Raw genomic sequence first — 5,000 nt, 5'->3', positions numbered from 1 at the left:
TCGAAAGAAGCCGAGCCGAAAAAAGTTAAAGTACAAACGTGCAAGCATACTAACCTAACCCTAGGTAAGGCATGTCAGAGCGAAAGACAGTAATTTCGAATGAGCCAAGAAAGAGCGGTGCGGGGCCGGTCGGAGCGCACCCTTTTCTAGGTGGCTGGCGGGCGAGAGAGTGCTGCGTCGCCGGCATCGGCGTCGAAAGAAGCCGAGCCAAAAAAAGTTAAAGTACAAACGTGCAAGCATACTAACCTAACCCTAGGTAAGGCATGTCAGAGCGAAAGACAGTAATTTCGAATGAGCCAAGAAAGAGCGGTGCGGGGCCGGTCGGAGCGCACCCTTTTCTCGGTGGCTGGCGGGCGAGAGAGTGCTGCGTCGCCGGCATCGGCGTCGAAAGAAGCCGAGCCGAAAAAAGTTAAAGTACAAACGTGCAAGCATACTAACCTAACCCTAGGTAAGGCATGTCAGAGCGAAAGACAGTAATTTCGAATGAGCCAAGAAAGAGCGGTGCGGGGCCGGTCGGAGCGCACCCTTTTCTAGGTGGCTGGCGGGCGAGAGAGTGCTGCGTCGCCGGCATCGGCGTCGAAAGAAGCCGAGCCAAAAAAAGTTAAAGTACAAACGTGCAAGCATACTAACCTAACCCTAGGTAAGGCATGTCAGAGCGAAAGACAGTAATTTCGAATGAGCCATGAAAGAGCGGTGCGGGGCCGGTCGGAGCGCACCCTTTTCTCGGTGGCTGGCGGGCGAGAGAGTGCTGCGTCGCCGGCATCGGCGTCGAAAGAAGCCGAGCCGAAAAAAGTTAATGTACAAACGTGCAAGCATACTAACCTAACCCTAGGTAAGGCATGTCAGAGCGAAAGACAGTAATTTCGAATGAGCCAAGAAAGAGCGGTGCGGGGCCGGTCGGAGCGCACCCTTTTCTCGGTGGCTGGCGGGCGAGAGAGTGCTGCGTCGCCGGCATCGGCGTCGAAAGAAGCCGAGCCGAAAAAAGTTAATGTACAAACGTGCAAGCATACTAACCTAACCCTAGGTAAGGCATGTCAGAGCGAAAGACAGTAAACTCGAATGAGCCATGAAAGAGCGGTGCGGGGCCGGTCGGAGCGCACCCTTTTCTCGGTGGCTGGCGGGCGAGAGAGTGCTGCGTCGCCGGCATCGGCGTCGAAAGAAGCCGAGCCAAAAAAAGTTAAAGTACAAACGTGCAAGCATACTAACCTAACCCTAGGTAAGGCATGTCAGAGCGAAAGACAGTAATTTCGAATGAGCCATGAAAGAGCGGTGCGGGGCCGGTCGGAGCGCACCCTTTTCTCGGTGGCTGGCGGGCGAGAGAGTGCTGCGTCGCCGGCATCGGCGTCGAAAGAAGCCGAGCCGAAAAAAGTTAAAGTACAAACGTGCAAGCATACTAACCTAACCCTAGGTAAGGCATGTCAGAGCGAAAGACAGTAATTTCGAATGAGCCAAGAAAGAGCGGTGCGGGGCCGGTCGGAGCGCACCCTTTTCTAGGTGGCTGGCGGGCGAGAGAGTGCTGCGTCGCCGGCATCGGCGTCGAAAGAAGCCGAGCCAAAAAAAGTTAAAGTACAAACGTGCAAGCATACTAACCTAACCCTAGGTAAGGCATGTCAGAGCGAAAGACAGTAATTTCGAATGAGCCATGAAAGAGCGGTGCGGGGCCGGTCGGAGCGCACCCTTTTTTCGGTGGCTGGCGGGCGAGAGAGTGCTGCGTCGCCGGCATCGGCGTCGAAAGAAGCCGAGCCGAAAAAAGTTAAAGTACAAACGTGCAAGCATACTAACCTAACCCTAGGTAAGGCATGTCAGAGCGAAAGACAGTAATTTCGAATGAGCCAAGAAAGAGCGGTGCGGGGCCGGTCGGAGCGCACCCTTTTCTCGGTGGCTGGCGGGCGAGAGAGTGCTGCGTCGCCGGCATCGGCGTCGAAAGAAGCCGAGCCGAAAAAAGTTAAAGTACAAACGCGATGCTAATGAGCGAGCCGTTGTCTCGACTAATATGTAGGGGGCGTTCGATCGAGCGTCTGGCTTGAGCGCTTGTCGGCCTAGCAGAACGGTCGCATTGTTATGCCCGGGTTTTAGGCACCGCTGCAGGCGGCCGGCAGAGCTCTTGTTTGTGCGAAACTGAATGGATCGAGCCCGAGAGAGGGCGAGCAAAGAAAAAACGCAAATCGCTCCGCCTGGCACTGCCGGCGAGAGCGTGGACGTCGCGGCCAGCGACTGTCGAAGCCGAGTACGGCCGCAGGCGATCGCCTCGGTCTTAAACGAATGCGACGAGCACGCGCCGGGCGGCCCAGCAAGGGCCGAGCGCAGCTGTCGCAGCTATCTGGTTGATCCTGCCAGTAGTGATATGCTTGTCTCAAAGATTAAGCCATGCAGGTGCAAGTACGAGTTCTCGTAAAGCGAAACTGCGAATGGCTCATTAAATCAGTCTTGGTTTATTTGGTCTCGTAAGCGAAGTGGATAACTGTGGTAATTCTAGAGCTAATACATGCATTAAGCGCCGACTTCGGGAGGCGCGCTTTTATCAGATCAAAACCGACCGGGTTCGTCCTGTGACGTTTGATGACTCTGGATAACCACGCGGATCGTACGGTCTCTGCACCGACGACGTATCATTCAAGTGTCTGCCCTATCAACTGTCGAAGGTACGCTACGTGCCTACCTTTGTGATAACGGGTAACGGGGAATCAGGGTTCGATTCCGGAGAGGGAGCCTGAGAAACGGCTACCACATCCAAGGAAGGCAGCAGGCGCGCAAATTACCCATTCCCGACACGGGGAGGTAGTGACGAAAAATAACAATACAGGACTCTAACGAGGCCCTGTAATTGGAATGAGTACATCCTAAAACTCTTAACGAGTATCCATTGGAGGGCAAGTCTGGTGCCAGCAGCCGCGGTAATTCCAGCTCCAACAGTGTATGCTAAAGTTGTTGCGGTTGAAAAGCTCGTAGTTGGATTTTGGGCGAGCGCCGCCGGTCCGTCGCAAGGCGTGTCACTGGTTGCGTTCGCCTCACCTTCGGTTCTCCGTCGGTGCTCTTGACTGAGTGTCGGCGGTGGCCGATAAGTTTACTTTGAAAAAATTAGAGTGTTCAAAGCAGGCTGTTCGCCTGCATAGTGTTGCATGGAATAATGGAATAGGACCTCGGTTCTATTTTGTTGGTTTTCGGAGCACGAGGTAATGATTAAGAGGGACAGACGGGGGCGTCCGTACTCTGCCGTTAGAGGTGAAATTCTTGGATCGGCGGAAGACGAACTACTGCGAAAGCATTCGCCAAGAATGTTTTCTTTAATCAAGAGCGAAAGTCAGAGGTTCGAAGACGATCAGATACCGTCCTAGTTCTGACTATAAACGATGCCAACTAGCGATCGGGAGGCGTTACCATGACGACCTTTCCGGCAGCTTCCGGGAAACCAAAGTCTTTGGGTTCCGGGGGAAGTATGGTTGCAAAGCTGAAACTTAAAGGAATTGACGGAAGGGCACCACCAGGAGTGGAGCCTGCGGCTTAATTTGACTCAACACGGGGAAACTCACCCGGCCCGGACACAGGTAGGATTGACAGATTGAGAGCTCTTTCTTGATTCTGTGGGTGGTGGTGCATGGCCGTTCTTAGTTGGTGGAGCGATTTGTCTGGTTAATTCCGATAACGAACGAGACTCTGGCATGCTAAATAGTTACGCGACCTTCTCGGTCGGCGTCTAACTTCTTAGAGGGACTAGTGGCGTTTAGCCACACGAGATTGAGCAATAACAGGTCTGTGATGCCCTTAGATGTCCGGGGCCGCACGCGCGCTACACTGAGTGAAGCAGCGAGTGTCTAACCTAGGCCGAAAGGTCCGGGTAACCCGTTGAACCTCATTCGTGATTGGGATAGGGACTTGCAATTGTTTCCCTTGAACGAGGAATTCCCAGTAAGCGCAAGTCATCAACTTGCGTTGATTACGTCCCTGCCCTTTGTACACACCGCCCGTCGCTACTACCGATTGAATGGTTTAGTGAGATCCTTGGATCGGCCCCGTCGCGGCTGGCAACGGCCGCGTCGGCGTGTCGAGAAGACGATCAAACTTGATCATTTAGAGGAAGTAAAAGTCGTAACAAGGTTTCCGTAGGTGAACCTGCGGAAGGATCATTACCGAAAGTGGTGGTAGGCCCCGGCCGACCGCGCACTTAATTGTCTTTGGGTGCCGCCGAGAGGGCGGCCGTCAATCGGGGTTCCGCCCCGTGCGACACGCGTAACACGTTGGCATAGCAAGGCAGCCGAGTGCGATGGTGGCTTCTGGGCACCGCGCTCGATGTGCCGCCGGCCCAGCCCGGCGGTCGCTCGGCGCCGTTTGTTGGTGTTTTTGTGCAGTTGTTGTCGGTGGTGGTTTTGTGGTCGATCCCACAGTGTGACGTCCGCGCGCTTCGGCGCCGGGCGAAACGTCGAGGACGACTCTTAACGGTGGATCACTCGGCTCGCGAGTCGATGAAGGACGCAGCCAAGTGCGAGAAGTAATGTGAATTGCAGAACACATTGAACGTCGACCTTCTGAACGCGAATTGCGGTCTCGGGTCAATCCCGGGACCGCGTCTGCCTCAGGGTCGCGTTCGTCCTCACCCGAGGGCCGTCGCCTGGCCTCTGCGAAGACGGCCGGGCGTCGCCCCAAGTTGAAGCGGTCGCCGAGCTTTCTCGGCGCGACCGCGTGTCCCGTACACCGCCGGCCCCTCGACGTGTTCAACTACGTTCGAGGGGCGGGTCCAGGTCGGTCGGTCCGGTCACGAGATCAAGACCGACCGTGGGCCAAGGCGGCGACGGTACGCGCTCGGTCGGCGCCGGCGGCGACGACTTGCGATGCCAGCGGGCCGTGTAAGAAGCGGCCCGCTTGACACATACGACCTGAGTTCAGGCGAGAGCACCCGCTGAATTTAAGCATATTATTAAGCGGAGGAAAAGAAACCAACAGGGATTCCCTGAGTAACGGCGAGTGAACCGGGAAGAGTCCAGCGTCGAATCTGCGCGCTTTTC

At 55.5% G+C, this 5,000-nt stretch overlaps 2 non-coding genes and 1 pseudogene across 2 annotated transcripts; all 3 read left to right on the top strand.

The window, feature by feature from the left end:
• The first annotated feature begins 2,317 nt into the window (after positions 1 to 2,317).
• On the top strand, positions 2,318 to 4,127 carry LOC144418866 (small subunit ribosomal RNA). Its single transcript, XR_013473707.1, has one exon. It is a non-coding gene; the product is annotated as a small subunit ribosomal RNA (ribosomal RNA).
• Positions 4,128 to 4,425: 298 nt separating this feature from the next.
• LOC144418880 (5.8S ribosomal RNA) lies at positions 4,426 to 4,579 on the top strand. The gene has a single exon (XR_013473714.1). It is a non-coding gene; the product is annotated as a 5.8S ribosomal RNA (ribosomal RNA).
• Positions 4,580 to 4,867: 288 nt separating this feature from the next.
• The window catches only part of LOC144418874 (large subunit ribosomal RNA), a 3,695-nt pseudogene continuing 3,562 nt past the window's right edge, over positions 4,868 to 5,000 (top strand).

Source organism: Styela clava, unplaced genomic scaffold (assembly GCF_964204865.1).
Source record: "Styela clava unplaced genomic scaffold, kaStyClav1.hap1.2 HAP1_SCAFFOLD_61, whole genome shotgun sequence".
NCBI classification, from domain to species: Eukaryota; Metazoa; Chordata; class Ascidiacea; order Stolidobranchia; family Styelidae; genus Styela; species Styela clava.
Note: the sequence above shows the minus strand (reverse complement) of the source record. Positions and strands in the feature narration are given on the sequence as shown.